The following is a 20,281-nucleotide window of genomic DNA, read 5'->3' on the forward strand; positions in this document are numbered from 1 at the left end:
CCTGAACAGGTTTATTGGCAGATTCGTTGACCATTGTGTTGAATTTCAGAAGGTTAGCCATGTGTTAGAAACTGCTACGGCTTGCATCATTTTATCAGGAAATAACACTCCAGATAGGATGGTTTTAAGTTCGTCAAGGGACACACAGACGGCTTGTGGTCCAGTCTTGTTATTACCACATGGACAGTAAGGGCATGTTAGTGGCACATACGTGAAGGACAGATGGCGCCTGTTTTGTGGGGACACAGGTGATATTGGGACAGGAGGGCCGGCGCGCAGGGGTCTAAGGACGGCCCTGCCACGTACTCCCCTTTTAGCGCCCCTGAGGCCCTGCCCGTGACTTATGCCAGGCGGAAAAGACCCTTACACAAAGAGGAACAGATTTCATTCGCTGGCAGCTACGCAGAGGTCCCTAAAATCTGTTCTTTGTGTTTCTCAGAGGAAAGCCACGCAGGCTTGAATGTCCCAGTTGTGCGGTTAGTTTAGTCAAACAATATCTGCATCTTTCATTGTTCTGCATCAACTTTACCTTTAGTGACTGTATTCATGCCTCTTGGCCGCAAAGCCTTGGAAGCGTTGAGTTCCTCCTCAACAGAAACCCACCTGAACGATTTTGACCGTGATAACCTCTACACTATTGAAGCCTGCAGCCAAAGAGGTGTCAGATCTTTTCATCGCAAGCATCGTGGAGCGCGAATCAAATTACAGATTCCGTTGCGCTCTTCAGTCTGCAAATACCTTCTATTTTTAGCAGCAAACCAAGCAATTCTCCAGTTATCTGCGGGACAATCTGCGTAAGTCCCACACACAAGAGGACAGAGTTCATTCGGCCTGGCAGTATATGCTGAGTTTCCTGAAACGCTACCCTTAACTTACCTCGGAATTAAACACTTGCAGCGTGATATCAAGCTGAAACCTGCCTTCCTGTGCTAGTCTCAAACTAACAAACCCAAAGTTTCAAGAGCACAGGAGAAACTCGAAAATGTCTCTTGGTGATTTTTGTTGGTCAAATTGTAGAGTTTCTCCATTCTTCTTGAAACTCACCACAGGGGTAGCACGTGTCCAGACTAGCATGGGAAAGCAAGTTTTAGCTTGATATCTCTTCAGAAAGCTGAGATGTGGACTTGCCACGTACAATCTACCCTATTGTAAAAAAACAGGCTGTTTGTGGTCAGTCGAATTCCGAGGGTTTAACACGTCTGGGTGCTTCGGGAGTAAGTGAGGAGCCACCTGAACAGGTTTATTGGCAGATTCGTTGACCATTGTGTTGAATTTCAAGAAGGTTAGCCATGTGTTAGAAACTGCTACGGCTTGCATCATTTTATCAGGAAATCTCTACACCTGTGTAGAGAAGGGCCTTCATGATGCAGAGCTGCTGCTCAACAGAGGGCCACTCAGACAAATCTCTTTTTTCGTGTTCCTCAGAAGAAAGCCACGCAGGCTTGGAATGTCACGGTTGTGGGATAGGTTAAGGTCAAACAATGACTGCTCTTTCATTTCTGCATCAACTATACCTTTAGTGACTGTACTCATGCCTCTTGGCCGCAAAGCCTTGGAAGCGTTGAGTTCCTCCTCAACAGAAACCCACCTAAACAATTGTGAAAAGAGATGCAGTGTTCCCGCCCAGTTTCGAACTGGGGACCTTTCGCGTGTGAGGCGAACGTGATAACCACTACACTACGGAAACCCACTACCTAAAGAAGTCTGAAATCGTTCTGTGCAGGCTCGGCATTATGCGCATAAACGTTAAACCTTCTGAAGCCAACTGTCGGCTCAAAGGTGTTTATACATTTCTTCAAAAGAGGACAGCTGTTTCTGCTCGGTTTTGAACCGAGGACCTTTCGCTTGTTAGGCGAATGTGATGACCACTACACTACAGAAACTCCACAGGCTAACGATAGTGCTTTTTGGGAAAATATTTATACTGTGATGTGCCCGAAAGCAAATAGACAATCTGCATAAGTCCCACACACAAGAGGACAGAGTTCATTCGGCCTGGCAGTATATGCTGAGTTTCCTGAAACGCTACCCTTAACTTACCTCGGAATTAAACACTTGCAGCGTGATATCAAGCTGAAACCTGCCTTCCTGTGCTAGTCTCAAACTAACAAACCCAAAGTTTCAAGAGCACAGGAGAAACTCGAAAATGTCTCTTGGTGATTTTTGTTGGTCAAATTGTAGAGTTTCTCCATTCTTCTTGAAACTCACCACAGGGGTAGCACGTGTCCAGACTAGCATGGGAAAGCAAGTTTTAGCTTGATATCTCTTCAGAAAGCTGAGATGTGGACTTGCCACGTACAATCTACCCTATTGTAAAAAAACAGGCTGTTTGTGGTCAGTCGAATTCCGAGGGTTTAACACGTCTGGGTGCTTCGGGAGTAAGTGAGGAGCCACCTGAACAGGTTTATTGGCAGATTCGTTGACCATTGTGTTGAATTTCAAGAAGGTTAGCCATGTGTTAGAAACTGCTACGGCTTGCATCATTTTATCAGGAAATCTCTACACCTGTGTAGAGAAGGGCCTTCGTGATGCAGAGCTGCTGCTCAACAGAGGGCCACTCAGACAAATCTCTTTTTTCGTGTTCCTCAGAAGAAAGCCACGCAGGCTTGGAATGTCACGGTTGTGGGATAGGTTAAGGTCAAACAATGACTGCTCTTTCATTTCTGCATCAACTATACCTTTAGTGACTGTACTCATGCCTCTTGGCCGCAAAGCCTTGGAAGCGTTGAGTTCCTCCTCAACAGAAACCCACCTAAACAATTGTGAAAAGAGATGCAGTGTTCCCGCCCAGTTTCGAACTGGGGACCTTTCGCGTGTGAGGCGAACGAGATAACCACTACACTACGGAAACCCACTACCTAAAGAAGTGTGAAATCGTTCTGTGCAGGCTCGGCAATATGCGCATAAACGTTAAACCTTCTGAAGCCAACTGTCGGCTCAAAGGTGTTTATACATTTCTTCAAAAGAGGACAGCTGTTTCTGAACCGAGGACCTTTCGCGTGTTAGGCGAATGTGATGACCACTACACTACAGAAACTCCACAGGCTAACGATAGTGCTTTTTGGGAAAATATTTATACTGTGATGTGCCCGAAAGCAAATAGACAATCTGCGTAAGTCCCACACACAAGAGGACAGAGTTCATTCGGCCTGGCAGTATATGCTGAGTTTCCTGAAACGCTACCCTTAACTTACCTCGGAATTAAACACTTGCAGCGTGATATCAAGCTGAAACCTGCCTTCCTGTGCTAGTCTCAAACTAACAAACCCAAAGTTTCAAGAGCACAGGAGAAACTCGAAAATGTCTCTTGGTGATTTTTGTTGGTCAAATTGTAGAGTTTCTCCATTCTTCTTGAAACTCACCACAGGGGTAGCACGTGTCCAGACTAGCATGGGAAAGCAAGTTTTAGCTTGATATCTCTTCAGAAAGCTGAGATGTGGACAAGCTACGGCTTGCATCATTTTATCAGGAAATCTCTACACCTGTGTAGAGAAGGGCCTTCGTGATGCAGAGCTGCTGCTCAACAGAGGGCCACTCAGACAAATCTCTTTTTTCGTGTTCCTCAGAAGAAAGCCACGCAGGCTTGGAATGTCACGGTTGTGGGATAGGTTAAGGTCAAACAATGACTGCTCTTTCATTTCTGCATCAACTATACCTTTAGTGACTGTACTCATGCCTCTTGGCCGCAAAGCCTTGGAAGCGTTGAGTTCCTCCTCAACAGAAACCCACCTAAACAATTGTGAAAAGAGATGCAGTGTTCCCGCCCAGTTTCGAACTGGGGACCTTTCGCGTGTGAGGCGAACGAGATAACCACTACACTACGGAAACCCACTACCTAAAGAAGTGTGAAATCGTTCTGTGCAGGCTCGGCAATATGCGCATAAACGTTAAACCTTCTGAAGCCAACTGTCGGCTCAAAGGTGTTTATACATTTCTTCAAAAGAGGACAGCTGTTTCTGAACCGAGGACCTTTCGCGTGTTAGGCGAATGTGATGACCACTACACTACAGAAACTCCACAGGCTAACGATAGTGCTTTTTGGGAAAATATTTATACTGTGATGTGCCCGAAAGCAAATAGACAATCTGCGTAAGTCCCACACACAAGAGGACAGAGTTCATTCGGCCTGGCAGTATATGCTGAGTTTCCTGAAACGCTACCCTTAACTTACCTCGGAATTAAACACTTGCAGCGTGATATCAAGCTGAAACCTGCCTTCCTGTGCTAGTCTCAAACTAACAAACCCAAAGTTTCAAGAGCACAGGAGAAACTCGAAAATGTCTCTTGGTGATTTTTGTTGGTCAAATTGTAGAGTTTCTCCATTCTTCTTGAAACTCACCACAGGGGTAGCACGTGTCCAGACTAGCATGGGAAAGCAAGTTTTAGCTTGATATCTCTTCAGAAAGCTGAGATGTGGACTTGCCACGTACAATCTACCCTATTGTAAAAAAACAGGCTGTTTGTGGTCAGTCGAATTCCGAGGGTTTAACACGTCTGGGTGCTTCGGGAGTAAGTGAGGAGCCACCTGAACAGGTTTATTGGCAGATTCGTTGACCATTGTGTTGAATTTCAAGAAGGTTAGCCATGTGTTAGAAACTGCTACGGCTTGCATCATTTTATCAGGAAATCTCTACACCTGTGTAGAGAAGGGCCTTCATGATGCAGAGCTGCTGCTCAACAGAGGGCCACTCAGACAAATCTCTTTTTTCGTGTTCCTCAGAAGAAAGCCACGCAGGCTTGGAATGTCACGGTTGTGGGATAGGTTAAGGTCAAACAATGACTGCTCTTTCATTTCTGCATCAACTATACCTTTAGTGACTGTACTCATGCCTCTTGGCCGCAAAGCCTTGGAAGCGTTGAGTTCCTCCTCAACAGAAACCCACCTAAACAATTGTGAAAAGAGATGCAGTGTTCCCGCCCAGTTTCGAACTGGGGACCTTTCGCGTGTGAGGCGAACGTGATAACCACTACACTACGGAAACCCACTACCTAAAGAAGTCTGAAATCGTTCTGTGCAGGCTCGGCATTATGCGCATAAACGTTAAACCTTCTGAAGCCAACTGTCGGCTCAAAGGTGTTTATACATTTCTTCAAAAGAGGACAGCTGTTTCTGCTCGGTTTTGAACCGAGGACCTTTCGCGTGTTAGGCGAATGTGATGACCACTACACTACAGAAACTCCACAGGCTAACGGTAGTGCTTTTTGGGAAAATATTTATACTGTGATGTGCCCGAAAGCAAATAGACAATCTGCATAAGTCCCACACACAAGAGGACAGAGTTCATTCGGCCTGGCAGTATATGCTGAGTTTCCTGAAATGCTACCCTTAACTTACCTCGGAATTAAACACTTGCAGCGTGATATCAAGCTGAAACCTGCCTTCCTGTGCTAGTCTCAAACTAACAAACCCAAAGTTTCAAGAGCACAGGAGAAACTCGAAAATGTCTCTTGGTGATTTTTGTTGGTCAAATTGTAGAGTTTCTCCATTCTTCTTGAAACTCACCACAGGGGTAGCACGTGTCCAGACTACCATGGGAAAGCAAGTTTTAGCTTGATATCTCTTCAGAAAGCTGAGATGTGGACTTGCCACGTACAATCTACCCTATTGTAAAAAAACCAGGCTGTTTGTGGTCAGTCGAATTCCGAGGGTTTAACACGTCTGGGTGCTTCGGGAGTAAGTGAGGAGCCACCTGAACAGGTTTATTGGCAGATTCGTTGACCATTGTGTTGAATTTCAAGAAGGTTAGCCATGTGTTAGAAACTGCTACGGCTTGCATCATTTTATCAGGAAATCTCTACACCTGTGTAGAGAAGGGCCTTCGTGATGAAGAGATGCTGCTCAACAGAGGGCCACTCAGACAAATCTCTTTTTTCGTGTTCCTCAGAAGAAAGCCACGCAGGCTTGGAATGTCACGGTTGTGGGATAGGTTTAGGTCAAACAATTACTGCTCTTTCATTTCTGCATCAACTATACCTTTAGTGACTGTACTCATGCCTCTTGGCCGCAAAGCCTTGGAAGCGTTGAGTTCCTCCTCAACAGAAACCCACCTAAACAATTGTGAAAAGAGATGAAGTGTTCCCGCCCAGTTTCGAACTGGGGACCTTTCGCGTGTGAGGCGAACGTGATAACCACTACACTACGGAAACCCACTACCTAAAGAAGTCTGAAATCGTTCTGTCCAGGCTCGGCATTATGCGCATAAACGTTAAACCATCTGAAGCCAACTGTCGGCTCAAAGGTGTTTATACATTTCTTCAAAAGAGGACAGCTGTTTCTGCTCGGTTTTGAACCGAGGACCTTTCGCATGTTAGGCGAATGTGATGACCACTACACTACAGAAACTCCACAGGCTAACGATAGTGCTTTTTGGGAAAATATTTATACTGTGATGTGCCCGAAAGCAAATAGACAATCTGCGTAAGTCCCACACACAAGAGGACAGAGTTCATTCGGCCTGGCAGTATATGCTGAGTTTCCTGAAACGCTACCCTTAACTTACCTCGGAATTAAACACTTGCAGCGTGATATCAAGCTGAAACCTGCCTTCCTGTGCTAGTCTCAAACTAACAAACCCAAAGTTTCAAGAGCACAGGAGAAACTCGAAAATGTCTCTTGGTGATTTTTGTTGGTCAAATTGTAGAGTTTCTCCATTCTTCTTGAAACTCACCACAGGGGTAGCACGTGTCCAGACTAGCATGGGAAAGCAAGTTTTAGCTTGATATCTCTTCAGAAAGCTGAGATGTGGACTTGCCACGTACAATCTACCCTATTGTAAAAAAACAGGCTGTTTGTGGTCAGTCGAATTCCGAGGGTTTAACACGTCTGGGTGCTTCGGGAGTAAGTGAGGAGCCACCTGAACAGGTTTATTGGCAGATTCGTTGACCATTGTGTTGAATTTCAAGAAGGTTAGCCATGTGTTAGAAACTGCTACGGCTTGCATCATTTTATCAGGAAATCTCTACACCTGTGTAGAGAAGGGCCTTCGTGATGCAGAGCTGCTGCTCAACAGAGGGCCACTCAGACAAATCTCTTTTTTCGTGTTCCTCAGAAGAAAGCCACGCAGGCTTGGAATGTCACGGTTGTGGGATAGGTTAAGGTCAAACAATGACTGCTCTTTCATTTCTGCATCAACTATACCTTTAGTGACTGTACTCATGCCTCTTGGCCGCAAAGCCTTGGAAGCGTTGAGTTCCTCCTCAACAGAAACCCACCTAAACAATTGTGAAAAGAGATGCAGTGTTCCCGCCCAGTTTCGAACTGGGGACCTTTCGCGTGTGAGGCGAACGTGATAACCACTACACTACGGAAACCCACTACCTAAAGAAGTGTGAAATCGTTCTGTGCAGGCTCGGCAATATGCGCATAAACGTTAAACCTTCTGAAGCCAACTGTCGGCTCAAAGGTGTTTATACATTTCTTCAAAAGAGGACAGCTGTTTCTGAACCGAGGACCTTTCGCGTGTTAGGCGAATGTGATGACCACTACACTACAGAAACTCCACAGGCTAACGATAGTGCTTTTTGGGAAAATATTTATACTGTGATGTGCCCGAAAGCAAATAGACAATCTGCGTAAGTCCCACACACAAGAGGACAGAGTTCATTCGGCCTGGCAGTATATGCTGAGTTTCCTGAAACGCTACCCTTAACTTACCTCGGAATTAAACACTTGCAGCGTGATATCAAGCTGAAACCTGCCTTCCTGTGCTAGTCTCAAACTAACAAACCCAAAGTTTCAAGAGCACAGGAGAAACTCGAAAATGTCTCTTGGTGATTTTTGTTGGTCAAATTGTAGAGTTTCTCCATTCTTCTTGAAACTCACCACAGGGGTAGCACGTGTCCAGACTAGCATGGGAAAGCAAGTTTTAGCTTGATATCTCTTCAGAAAGCTGAGATGTGGACTTGCCACGTACAATCTACCCTATTGTAAAAAAACAGGCTGTTTGTGGTCAGTCGAATTCCGAGGGTTTAACACGTCTGGGTGCTTCGGGAGTAAGTGAGGAGCCACCTGAACAGGTTTATTGGCAGATTCGTTGACCATTGTGTTGAATTTCAAGAAGGTTAGCCATGTGTTAGAAACTGCTACGGCTTGCATCATTTTATCAGGAAATAACACTCCAGATGGATGTGTTTTAAAGTTCGTCAAGGGGACACACAGACTGCTTGTGGTCACAGTCTTTGTATTACCAGTGGACAGAAGGGCAGTTAGTGGTCACATAGGCGGTGAGAGGGACAGATGGGCTGTTTGTGGTGACACAGGTGATTATTGGGACAGAGAGGGCCGGCGCGCAGGGGTCTAAGGACGGCCTGCCACGTACCCCCTTTTAGGCGCCCCTTGAGGCCCTGCCCTTACTTGATGGCCTAGGCGGAAAAAGACCCTTACACAAGAGGACAGATTTCATTCGGCGTGGCAGTCTACGCAGAGTTCCCTAAAATCTTTTCTTTGGTGTTTCTCAGAAGAAAGCCACGCAGGCTTGGAATGTCACAGTTGTGGGTTAGGTTTAGGTCAAACAATATCTGCTCTTTCATTTCTGCATCAACTTTACCTTTAGTGACTGTATTCATGCCTCTTGGCCGCAAAGCCTTGGAAGCGTTGAGTTCCTCCTCAACAGAAACCCACCTGAACGATTTTGACCGTGATAACCTCTACACTATTGAAGCCTGCAGCCAAAGAGGTGTCAGATCTTTTCATCGCAAGCATCGTGGAGCGCGAATCAAATTACAGATTCCGTTGCGCTCTTCAGTCTGCAAATACCTTCTATTTTTAGCAGCAAACCAAGCAATTCTCCAGTTATCTGCGGGACAATCTGCGTAAGTCCCACACACAAGAGGACAGAGTTCATTCGGCCTGGCAGTATATGCTGAGTTTCCTGAAACGCTACCCTTAACTTACCTCGGAATTAAACACTTGCAGCGTGATATCAAGCTGAAACCTGCCTTCCTGTGCTAGTCTCAAACTAACAAACCCAAAGTTTCAAGAGCACAGGAGAAACTCGAAAATGTCTCTTGGTGATTTTTGTTGGTCAAATTGTAGAGTTTCTCCATTCTTCTTGAAACTCACCACAGGGGTAGCACATGTCCAGACTAGCATGGGAAAGCAAGTTTTAGCTTGATATCTCTTCAGAAAGCTGAGATGTGGACTTGCCACGTACAATCTACCCTATTGTAAAAAAACCAGGCTGTTTGTGGTCAGTCGAATTCCGAGGGTTTAACACGTCTGGGTGCTTCGGGAGTAAGTGAGGAGCCACCTGAACAGGTTTATTGGCAGATTCGTTGACCATTGTGTTGAATTTCAAGAAGGTTAGCCATGTGTTAGAAACTGCTACGGCTTGCATCATTTTATCAGGAAATCTCTACACCTGTGTAGAGAAGGGCCTTCGTGATGAAGAGTGCTGCTCAACAGAGGGCCACTCAGACAAATCTCTTTTTTCGTGTTCCTCAGAAGAAAGCCACGCAGGCTTGGAATGTCACGGTTGTGGGATAGGTTTAGGTCAAACAATTACTGCTCTTTCATTTCTGCATCAACTATACCTTTAGTGACTGTACTCATGCCTCTTGGCCGCAAAGCCTTGGAAGCGTTGAGTTCCTCCTCAACAGAAACCCACCTAAACAATTGTGAAAAGAGATGCAGTGTTCCCGCCCAGTTTCGAACTGGGGACCTTTCGCGTGTGAGGCGAACGTGATAACCACTACACTACGGAAACCCACTACCTAAAGAAGTCTGAAATCGTTCTGTGCAGGCTCGGCAATATGCGCATAAACGTTAAACCTTCTGAAGCCAACTGTCGGCTCAAAGGTGTTTATACATTTCTTCAAAAGAGGACAGCTGTTTCTGCTCGGTTTTGAACCGAGGACCTTTCGCGTGTTAGGCGAATGTGATGACCACTACACTACAGAAACTCCACAGGCTAACGATAGTGCTTTTTGGGAAAAATATTATACTGTGATGTGCCCGAAAGCAAATAGACAATCTGCGTAAGTCCCACACACAAGAGGACAGAGTTCATTCGGCCTGGCAGTATATGCTGAGTTTCCTGAAACGCTACCCTTAACTTACCTCGGAATTAAACACTTGCAGCGTGATATCAAGCTGAAACCTGCCTTCCTGTGCTAGTCTCAAACTAACAAACCCAAATTTCAAGAATAAACGTTAAACCTTCTGAAGCCAACTGTCGGCTCAAAGGTGTTTATACATTTCTTCAAAAGAGGACAGCTGTTTCTGCTCGGTTTTGAACCGAGGACCTTTCGCGTGTTAGGCGAATGTGATGACCACTACACTACAGAAACTCCACAGGCTAACGATAGTGCTTTTTGGGAAAATATTTATACTGTGATGTGCCCGAAAGCAAATAGACAATCTGCGTAAGTCCCACACACAAGAGGACAGAGTTCATTCGGCCTGGCAGTATATGCTGAGTTTCCTGAAACGCTACCCTTAACTTACCTCGGAATTAAACACTTGCAGCGTGATATCAAGCTGAAACCTGCTTCCTGTGCTAGTCTCAAACTAAGTGATGTGCCCGAAAGCAAATAGACAATCTGCGTAAGTCCCACACACAAGAGGACAGAGTTCATTCGGCCTGGCAGTATATGCTGAGTTTCCTGAAACGCTACCCTTAACTTACCTCGGAATTAAACACTTGCAGCGTGATATCAAGCTGAAACCTGCCTTCCTGTGCTAGTCTCAAACTAACAAACCCAAAGTTTCAAGAGCACAGGAGAAACTCGAAAATGTCTCTTGGTGATTTTTGTTGGTCAAATTGTAGAGTTTCTCCATTCTTCTTGAAACTCACCACAGGGGTAGCACGTGTCCAGACTAGCATGGGAAAGCAAGTTTTAGCTTGATATCTCTTCAGAAAGCTGAGATGTGGACTTGCCACGTACAATCTACCCTATTGTAAAAAAACAGGCTGTTTGTGGTCAGTCGAATTCCGAGGGTTTAACACGTCTGGGTGCTTCGGGAGTAAGTGAGGAGCCACCTGAACAGGTTTATTGGCAGATTCGTTGACCATTGTGTTGAATTTCAAGAAGGTTAGCCATGTGTTAGAAACTGCTACGGCTTGCATCATTTTATCAGGAAATCTCTACACCTGTGTAGAGAAGGGCCTTCGTGATGCAGAGATGCTGCTCAACAGAGGGCCACTCAGACAAATCTCTTTTTTCGTGTTCCTCAGAAGAAAGCCACGCAGGCTTGGAATGTCACGGTTGTGGGATAGGTTAAGGTCAAACAATGACTGCTCTTTCATTTCTGCATCAACTATACCTTTAGTGACTGTACTCATGCCTCTTGGCCGCAAAGCCTTGGAAGCGTTGAGTTCCTCCTCAACAGAAACCCACCTAAACAATTGTGAAAAGAGATGCAGTGTTCCCGCCCAGTTTCGAACTGGGACCTTTCGCGTGTGAGGGCGAACGTGATAACCACTACACTACGGAAACCCACTACCTAAAGAAGTCTGAAATCGTTCTGTGCAGGCTCGGCAATATGCGCATAAACGTTAAACCTTCTGAAGCCAACTGTCGGCTCAAAGGTGTTTTATACATTTCTTCAAAAGAGGACAGCTGTTTCTTGAACCGAGGACCTTTCGCGTGTTAGGCGAATGTGATGACCACTACACTACAGAAACTCCACAGGCTAACGATAGTGCTTTTTGGGAAAATATTTATACTGTGATGTGCCCGAAAGCAAATAGACAATCTGCGTAAGTCCCACACACAAGAGGACAGAGTTCATTCGGCCTGGCAGTATATGCTGAGTTTCCTGAAACGCTACCCTTAACTTACTCGGAATTAAACACTTGCAGCGTGATATCAAGCTGAAACCTGCCTTCCTGTGCTAGTCTCAAACTAACAAACCCAAAGTTTCAAGAGCACAGGAGAAACTCGAAAATGTCTCTTGGTGATTTTTGTTGGTCAAATTGTAGAGTTTCTCCATTCTTCTTGAAACTCACCACAGGGGTAGCACGTGTCCAGACTAGCATGGGAAAGCAAGTTTTAGCTTGATATCTCTTCAGAAAGCTGAGATGTGGACTTGCCACGTACAATCTACCCTATTGTAAAAAAACAGGCTGTTTGTGGTCAGTCGAATTCCGAGGGTTTAACACGTCTGGGTGCTTCGGGAGTAAGTGAGGAGCCACCTGAACAGGTTTATTGGCAGATTCGTTGACCATTGTGTTGAATTTCAAGAAGGTTAGCCATGTGTTAGAAACTGCTACGGCTTGCATCATTTTAAGCTGAAACCTGCCTTCCTGTGCTAGTCTCAAACTAACAAACCCAAAGTTTCAAGAGCACAGGAGAAACTCGAAAATGTCTCTTGGTGATTTTTGTGGTCAAATTGTAGATTTCTCCATTCTTCTTGAAACTCACCACAGGGGTAGCACGTGTCCAGACTAGCATGGGAAAGCAAGTTTTAGCTTGATATCTCTTCAGAAAGCTGAGATGTGGACTTGCCACGTACAATCTACCCTATTGTAAAAAAAACAGGCTGTTTGTGGTCAGTCGAATTCCGAGGGTTTAACACGTCTGGGTGCTTCGGGAGTAAGTGAGGAGCCACCTGAACAGGTTTATTGGCAGATTCGTTGACCATTGTGTTGAATTTCAAGAAGGTTAGCCATGTGTTAGAAACTGCTACGGCTTGCATCATTTTATCAGGAAATCTCTACACCTGTGTAGAGAAGGGCCTTCGTGATGCAGAGCTGCTGCCTCAACAGAGGGCCACTCAGACAAATCTCTTTTTTCGTGTTCCTCAGAAGAAAGCCACGCAGGCTTGGAATGTCACGGTTGTGGGATAGGTTAAGGTCAAACAATGACTGCTCTTTCATTTCTGCATCAACTATACCTTTAGTGACTGTACTCATGCCTCTTGGCCGCAAAGCCTTGGAAGCGTTGAGTTCCTCCTCAACAGAAACCCACCTAAACAATTGTGAAAAGAGATGCAGTGTTCCCGCCCAGTTTTCGAACTGGGGGACCTTTCGCGTGTGAGGCGAACGTGATAACCACTACACTACGGAAACCCACTACCTAAAGAAGTCTGAAATCGTTCTGTGCAGGCTCGGCATTATGCGCATAAACGTTAAACCTTCTGAAGCCAACTGTCGGCTCAAAGGTGTTTATACATTTCTTCAAAAGAGGACAGCTGTTTCTGCTCGGTTTTGAACCGAGGACCTTTCGCGTGTTAGGCGAATGTGATGACCACTACACTACAGAAACTCCACAGGCTAACGGTAGTGCTTTTTGGGAAAATATTTATACTGTGATGTGCCCGAAAGCAAATAGACAATCTGCATAAGTCCCACACACAAGAGGACAGAGTTCATTCGGCCTGGCAGTATATGCTGAGTTTCCTGAAATGCTACCCTTAACTTACCTCGGAATTAAACACTTGCAGCGTGATATCAAGCTGAAACCTGCCTTCCTGTGCTAGTCTCAAACTAACAAACCCAAAGTTTCAAGAGCACAGGAGAAACTCGAAAATGTCTCTTGGTGATTTTTGTTGGTCAAATTGTAGAGTTTCTCCATTCTTCTTGAAACTCACCACAGGGGTAGCACGTGTCCAGACTACCATGGGAAAGCAAGTTTTAGCTTGATATCTCTTCAGAAAGCTGAGATGTGGACTTGCCACGTACAATCTACCCTATTGTAAAAAAACCAGGCTGTTTGTGGTCAGTCGAATTCCGAGGGTTTAACACGTCTGGGTGCTTCGGGAGTAAGTGAGGAGCCACCTGAACAGGTTTATTGGCAGATTCGTTGACCATTGTGTTGAATTTCAAGAAGGTTAGCCATGTGTTAGAAACTGCTACGGCTTGCATCATTTTATCAGGAAATCTCTACACCTGTGTAGAGAAGGGCCTTCGTGATGAAGAGATGCTGCTCAACAGAGGGCCACTCAGACAAATCTCTTTTTTCGTGTTCCTCAGAAGAAAGCCACGCAGGCTTGGAATGTCACGGTTGTGGGATAGGTTTAGGTCAAACAATTACTGCTCTTTCATTTCTGCATCAACTATACCTTTAGTGACTGTACTCATGCCTCTTGGCCGCAAAGCCTTGGAAGCGTTGAGTTCCTCCTCAACAGAAACCCACCTAAACAATTGTGAAAAGAGATGAAGTGTTCCCGCCCAGTTTCGAACTGGGGACCTTTCGCGTGTGAGGCGAACGTGATAACCACTACACTACGGAAACCCACTACCTAAAGAAGTCTGAAATCGTTCTGTCCAGGCTCGGCATTATGCGCATAAACGTTAAACCATCTGAAGCCAACTGTCGGCTCAAAGGTGTTTATACATTTCTTCAAAAGAGGACAGCTGTTTCTGCTCGGTTTTGAACCGAGGACCTTTCGCATGTTAGGCGAATGTGATGACCACTACACTACAGAAACTCCACAGGCTAACGATAGTGCTTTTGGGAAAATATTTATACTGTGATGTGCCCGAAAGCAAATAGACAATCTGCGTAAGTCCCACACACAAGAGGACAGAGTTCATTCGGCCTGGCAGTATATGCTGAGTTTCCTGAAACGCTACCCTTAACTTACCTCGGAATTAAACACTTGCAGCGTGATATCAAGCTGAAACCTGCCTTCCTGTGCTAGTCTCAAACTAACAAACCCAAAGTTTCAAGAGCACAGGAGAAACTCGAAAATGTCTCTTGGTGATTTTTGTTGGTCAAATTGTAGAGTTTCTCCATTCTTCTTGAAACTCACCACAGGGGTAGCACGTGTCCAGACTAGCATGGGAAAGCAAGTTTTAGCTTGATATCTCTTCAGAAAGCTGAGATGTGGACTTGCCACGTACAATCTACCCTATTGTAAAAAAACAGGCTGTTTGTGGTCAGTCGAATTCCGAGGGTTTAACACGTCTGGGTGCTTCGGGAGTAAGTGAGGAGCCACCTGAACAGGTTTATTGGCAGATTCGTTGACCATTGTGTTGAATTTCAAGAAGGTTAGCCATGTGTTAGAAACTGCTACGGCTTGCATCATTTTATCAGGAAATCTCTACACCTGTGTAGAGAAGGGCCTTCGTGATGCAGAGCTGCTGCTCAACAGAGGGCCACTCAGACAAATCTCTTTTTTCGTGTTCCTCAGAAGAAAGCCACGCAGGCTTGGAATGTCACGGTTGTGGGATAGGTTAAGGTCAAACAATGACTGCTCTTTCATTTCTGCATCAACTATACCTTTAGTGACTGTACTCATGCCTCTTGGCCGCAAAGCCTTGGAAGCGTTGAGTTCCTCCTCAACAGAAACCCACCTAAACAATTGTGAAAAGAGATGCAGTGTTCCCGCCCAGTTTCGAACTGGGGACCTTTCGCGTGTGAGGCGAACGAGATAACCACTACACTACGGAAACCCACTACCTAAAGAAGTGTGAAATCGTTCTGTGCAGGCTCGGCAATATGCGCATAAACGTTAAACCTTCTGAAGCCAACTGTCGACTCAAAGGTGTTTATACATTTCTTCAAAAGAGGACAGCTGTTTCTGAACCGAGGACCTTTCGCGTGTTAGGCGAATGTGATGACCACTACACTACAGAAACTCCACAGGCTAACGATAGTGCTTTTTGGGAAAATATTTATACTGTGATGTGCCCGAAAGCAAATAGACAATCTGCGTAAGTCCCACACACAAGAGGACAGAGTTCATTCGGCCTGGCAGTATATGCTGAGTTTCCTGAAACGCTACCCTTAACTTACCTCGGAATTAAACACTTGCAGCGTGATATCAAGCTGAAACCTGCCTTCCTGTGCTAGTCTCAAACTAACAAACCCAAAGTTTCAAGAGCACAGGAGAAACTCGAAAATGTCTCTTGGTGATTTTTGTTGGTCAAATTGTAGAGTTTCTCCATTCTTCTTGAAACTCACCACAGGGGTAGCACGTGTCCAGACTAGCATGGGAAAGCAAGTTTTAGCTTGATATCTCTTCAGAAAGCTGAGATGTGGACTTGCCACGTACAATCTACCCTATTGTAAAAAAACAGGCTGTTTGTGGTCAGTCGAATTCCGAGGGTTTAACACGTCTGGGTGCTTCGGGAGTAAGTGAGGAGCCACCTGAACAGGTTTATTGGCAGATTCGTTGACCATTGTGTTGAATTTCAAGAAGGTTAGCCATGTGTTAGAAACTGCTACGGCTTGCATCATTTTATCAGGAAATAACACTCCAGATGGATGTGTTTTAAAGTTCGTCAAGGGGACACACAGACTGCTTGTGGTCACAGTCTTTGTATTACCAGTGGACAGAAGGGCAGTTAGTGGTCACATAGGCGGTGAGAGGGACAGATGGGCTGTTTGTGGTGACACAGGTGATTATTGGGACAGAGAGGGCCGGCGCGCAGGGGTCTAAGGACGGCCTGCCACGTACCCCCTTTTAGGCGCCCCTTGAGGCCCTGCCCTTACTTGATGGCCTAGGCGGAAAAAGACCCTTACACAAGAGGACAGATTTCATTCGGCGTGGCAGTCTACGCAGAGTTCCCTAAAATCTTTTCTTTGGTGTTTCTCAGAAGAAAGCCACGCAGGCTTGGAATGTCACAGTTGTGGGTTAGGTTTAGGTCAAACAATATCTGCTCTTTCATTTCTGCATCAACTTTACCTTTAGTGACTGTATTCATGCCTCTTGGCCGCAAAGCCTTGGAAGCGTTGAGTTCCTCCTCAACAGAAACCCACCTGAACGATTTTGACCGTGATAACCTCTACACTATTGAAGCCTGCAGCCAAAGAGGTGTCAGATCTTTTCATCGCAAGCATCGTGGAGCGCGAATCAAATTACAGATTCCGTTGCGCTCTTCAGTCTGCAAATACCTTCTATTTTTAGCAGCAAACCAAGCAATTCTCCAGTTATCTGCGGGACAATCTGCGTAAGTCCCACACACAAGAGGACAGAGTTCATTCGGCCTGGCAGTATATGCTGAGTTTCCTGAAACGCTACCCTTAACTTACCTCGGAATTAAACACTTGCAGCGTGATATCAAGCTGAAACCTGCCTTCCTGTGCTAGTCTCAAACTAACAAACCCAAAGTTTCAAGAGCACAGGAGAAACTCGAAAATGTCTCTTGGTGATTTTTGTTGGTCAAATTGTAGAGTTTCTCCATTCTTCTTGAAACTCACCACAGGGGTAGCACATGTCCAGACTAGCATGGGAAAGCAAGTTTTAGCTTGATATCTCTTCAGAAAGCTGAGATGTGGACTTGCCACGTACAATCTACCCTATTGTAAAAAAACCAGGCTGTTTGTGGTCAGTCGAATTCCGAGGGTTTAACACGTCTGGGTGCTTCGGGAGTAAGTGAGGAGCCACCTGAACAGGTTTATTGGCAGATTCGTTGACCATTGTGTTGAATTTCAAGAAGGTTAGCCATGTGTTAGAAACTGCTACGGCTTGCATCATTTTATCAGGAAATCTCTACACCTGTGTAGAGAAGGGCCTTCGTGATGAAGAGATGCTGCTCAACAGAGGGCCACTCAGACAAATCTCTTTTTTCGTGTTCCTCAGAAGAAAGCCACGCAGGCTTGGAATGTCACGGTTGTGGGATAGGTTTAAGGTCAAACAATGACTGCTCTTTCATTTCTGCATCAACTATACCTTTAGTGACTGTACTCATGCCTCTTGGCCGCAAAGCCTTGGAAGCGTTGAGTTCCTCCTCAACAGAAACCCACCTAAACAATTGTGAAAAGAGATGCAGTGTTCCCGCCCAGTTTCGAACTGGGGACCTTTCGCGTGTGAGGCGAACGTGATAACCACTACACTACGGAAACCCACTACCTAAAGAAGTCTGAAATCGTTCTGTGCAGGCTCGGCATTATGCGCATAAACGTTAAACCTTCTGAAGCCAACTGTCGGCTCAAAGGTGTTTATACATTTCTTCAAAAGAGGACAGCTGTTTCTGCTCGGTTTTGAACCGAGGACCTTTCGCGTGTTAGGCGAATGTGATGACCACTACACTACAGAAACTCCACAGGCTAACGATAGTGCTTTTTGGGAAAATATTTATACTGTGATGTGCCCGAAAGCAAATAGACAATCTGCGTAAGTCCCACACACAAGAGGACAGAGTTCATTCGGCCTGGCAGTATATGCTGAGTTTCCTGAAACGCTACCCTTAACTTACCTCGGAATTAAACACTTGCAGCGTGATATCAAGCTGAAACCTGCCTTCCTGTGCTAGTCTCAAACTAACAAACCCAAAGTTTCAAGAGCACAGGAGAAACTCGAAAATGTCTCTTGGTGATTTTTGTTGGTCAAATTGTAGAGTTTCTCCATTCTTCTTGAAACTCACCACAGGGGTAGCACGTGTCCAGACTAGCATGGGAAAGCAAGTTTTAGCTTGATATCTCTTCAGAAAGCTGAGATGTGGACTTGCCACGTACAATCTACCCTATTGTAAAAAAACAGGCTGTTTGTGGTCAGTCGAATTCCGAGGGTTTAACACGTCTGGGTGCTTCGGGAGTAAGTGAGGAGCCACCTGAACAGGTTTATTGGCAGATTCGTTGACCATTGTGTTGAATTTCAAGAAGGTTAGCCATGTGTTAGAAACTGCTACGGCTTGCATCATTTTATCAGGAAATCTCTACACCTGTGTAGAGAAGGGCCTTCGTGATGCAGAGCTGCTGCTCAACAGAGGGCCACTCAGACAAATCTCTTTTTTCGTGTTCCTCAGAAGAAAGCCACGCAGGCTTGGAATGTCACGGTTGTGGGATAGGTTAAGGTCAAACAATGACTGCTCTTTCATTTCTGCATCAACTATACCTTTAGTGACTGTACTCATGCCTCTTGGCCGCAAAGCCTTGGAAGCGTTGAGTTCCTCCTCAACAGAAACCCACCTAAACAATTGTGAAAAGAGATGCAGTGTTCCCGCCCAGTTTCGAACTGGGGACCTTTCGCGTGTGAGGCGAACGTGATAACCACTACACTACGGAAACCCACTACCTAAAGAAGTCTGAAATCGTTCTGTGCAGGCTCGGCAATATGCGCATAAACGTTAAACCTTCTGAAGCCAACTGTCGGCTCAAAGGTGTTTATACATTTCTTCAAAAGAGGACAGCTGTTTCTGAACCGAGGACCTTTCGCGTGTTAGGCGAATGTGATGACCACTACACTACAGAAACTCCACAGGCTAACGATAGTGCTTTTTGGGAAAATATTTATACTGTGATGTGCCCGAAAGCAAATAGACAATCTGCGTAAGTCCCACACACAAGAGGACAGAGTTCATTCGGCCTGGCAGTATATGCTGAGTTTCCTGAAACGCTACCCTTAACTTACCTCGGAATTAAACACTTGCAGCGTGATATCAAGCTGAAACCTGCCTTCCTGTGCTAGTCTCAAACTAACAAACCCAAAGTTTCAAGAGCACAGGAGAAACTCGAAAATGTCTCTTGGTGATTTTTGTTGGTCAAATTGTAGAGTTTCTCCATTCTTCTTGAAACTCACCACAGGGGTAGCACGTGTCCAGACTAGCATGGGAAAGCAAGTTTTAGCTTGATATCTCTTCAGAAAGCTGAGATGTGGACTTGCCACGTACAATCTACCCTATTGTAAAAAAACAGGCTGTTTGTGGTCAGTCGAATTCCGAGGGTTTAACACGTCTGGGTGCTTCGGGAGTAAGTGAGGAGCCACCTGAACAGGTTTATTGGCAGATTCGTTGACCATTGTGTTGAATTTCAAGAAGGTTAGCCATGTGTTAGAAACTGCTACGGCTTGCATCATTTTATCAGGAAATAACACTCCAGATGGATGTGTTTTAAAGTTCGTCAAGGGGACACACAGACTGCTTGTGGTCACAGTCTTTGTATTACCAGTGGACAGAAGGGCAGTTAGTGGTCACATAGGCGGTGAGAGGGACAGATGGGCTGTTTGTGGTGACACAGGTGATTATTGGGACAGAGAGGGCCGGCGCGCAGGGGTCTAAGGACGGCCTGCCACGTACCCCCTTTTAGGCGCCCCTTGAGGCCCTGCCCTTACTTGATGGCCTAGGCGGAAAAAGACCCTTACACAAGAGGACAGATTTCATTCGGCGTGGCAGTCTACGCAGAGTTCCCTAAAATCTTTTCTTTGGTGTTTCTCAGAAGAAAGCCACGCAGGCTTGGAATGTCACAGTTGTGGGTTAGGTTTAGGTCAAACAATATCTGCTCTTTCATTTCTGCATCAACTTTACCTTTAGTGACTGTATTCATGCCTCTTGGCCGCAAAGCCTTGGAAGCGTTGAGTTCCTCCTCAACAGAAACCCACCTGAACGATTTTGACCGTGATAACCTCTACACTATTGAAGCCTGCAGCCAAAGAGGTGTCAGATCTTTTCATCGC

At 45.5% G+C, this 20,281-nt stretch overlaps 16 non-coding genes across 16 annotated transcripts; all 16 read right to left on the reverse strand.

Moving 5' to 3' along the window:
* Positions 1 to 1,614: 1,614 nt before the first annotated feature.
* Positions 1,615 to 1,687, reverse strand: trnav-cac (transfer RNA valine (anticodon CAC)). Its single transcript has one exon. It is a non-coding gene; the product is annotated as a tRNA-Val (tRNA).
* A 123-nt stretch (positions 1,688 to 1,810) lies between these two features.
* trnav-aac (transfer RNA valine (anticodon AAC)) lies at positions 1,811 to 1,883 on the reverse strand. The gene has a single exon. It is a non-coding gene; the product is annotated as a tRNA-Val (tRNA).
* Positions 1,884 to 4,909: 3,026 nt separating this feature from the next.
* Positions 4,910 to 4,982, reverse strand: trnav-cac (transfer RNA valine (anticodon CAC)). Its single transcript has one exon. It is a non-coding gene; the product is annotated as a tRNA-Val (tRNA).
* A 123-nt stretch (positions 4,983 to 5,105) lies between these two features.
* Positions 5,106 to 5,178, reverse strand: trnav-aac (transfer RNA valine (anticodon AAC)). The gene has a single exon. It is a non-coding gene; the product is annotated as a tRNA-Val (tRNA).
* Positions 5,179 to 6,074: 896 nt separating this feature from the next.
* trnav-cac (transfer RNA valine (anticodon CAC)) lies at positions 6,075 to 6,147 on the reverse strand. Its single transcript has one exon. It is a non-coding gene; the product is annotated as a tRNA-Val (tRNA).
* Positions 6,148 to 6,270: 123 nt separating this feature from the next.
* Positions 6,271 to 6,343, reverse strand: trnav-aac (transfer RNA valine (anticodon AAC)). The gene has a single exon. It is a non-coding gene; the product is annotated as a tRNA-Val (tRNA).
* An 895-nt stretch (positions 6,344 to 7,238) lies between these two features.
* On the reverse strand, positions 7,239 to 7,311 carry trnav-cac (transfer RNA valine (anticodon CAC)). Its single transcript has one exon. It is a non-coding gene; the product is annotated as a tRNA-Val (tRNA).
* Positions 7,312 to 9,631: 2,320 nt separating this feature from the next.
* trnav-cac (transfer RNA valine (anticodon CAC)) lies at positions 9,632 to 9,704 on the reverse strand. The gene has a single exon. It is a non-coding gene; the product is annotated as a tRNA-Val (tRNA).
* A 123-nt stretch (positions 9,705 to 9,827) lies between these two features.
* Positions 9,828 to 9,900, reverse strand: trnav-aac (transfer RNA valine (anticodon AAC)). Its single transcript has one exon. It is a non-coding gene; the product is annotated as a tRNA-Val (tRNA).
* A 314-nt stretch (positions 9,901 to 10,214) lies between these two features.
* On the reverse strand, positions 10,215 to 10,287 carry trnav-aac (transfer RNA valine (anticodon AAC)). Its single transcript has one exon. It is a non-coding gene; the product is annotated as a tRNA-Val (tRNA).
* A 2,846-nt stretch (positions 10,288 to 13,133) lies between these two features.
* Positions 13,134 to 13,206, reverse strand: trnav-aac (transfer RNA valine (anticodon AAC)). Its single transcript has one exon. It is a non-coding gene; the product is annotated as a tRNA-Val (tRNA).
* An 896-nt stretch (positions 13,207 to 14,102) lies between these two features.
* trnav-cac (transfer RNA valine (anticodon CAC)) lies at positions 14,103 to 14,175 on the reverse strand. Its single transcript has one exon. It is a non-coding gene; the product is annotated as a tRNA-Val (tRNA).
* Positions 14,176 to 14,298: 123 nt separating this feature from the next.
* Positions 14,299 to 14,371, reverse strand: trnav-aac (transfer RNA valine (anticodon AAC)). Its single transcript has one exon. It is a non-coding gene; the product is annotated as a tRNA-Val (tRNA).
* A 3,289-nt stretch (positions 14,372 to 17,660) lies between these two features.
* trnav-cac (transfer RNA valine (anticodon CAC)) lies at positions 17,661 to 17,733 on the reverse strand. The gene has a single exon. It is a non-coding gene; the product is annotated as a tRNA-Val (tRNA).
* Positions 17,734 to 17,856: 123 nt separating this feature from the next.
* trnav-aac (transfer RNA valine (anticodon AAC)) lies at positions 17,857 to 17,929 on the reverse strand. The gene has a single exon. It is a non-coding gene; the product is annotated as a tRNA-Val (tRNA).
* An 895-nt stretch (positions 17,930 to 18,824) lies between these two features.
* Positions 18,825 to 18,897, reverse strand: trnav-cac (transfer RNA valine (anticodon CAC)). Its single transcript has one exon. It is a non-coding gene; the product is annotated as a tRNA-Val (tRNA).
* Between the last annotated feature and the right edge of the window lie 1,384 nt (positions 18,898 to 20,281).

This window comes from Carassius auratus, unplaced genomic scaffold (assembly GCF_003368295.1).
Source record: "Carassius auratus strain Wakin unplaced genomic scaffold, ASM336829v1 scaf_tig00008595, whole genome shotgun sequence".
Lineage (NCBI taxonomy): Eukaryota > Metazoa > Chordata > Actinopteri > Cypriniformes > Cyprinidae > Carassius > Carassius auratus.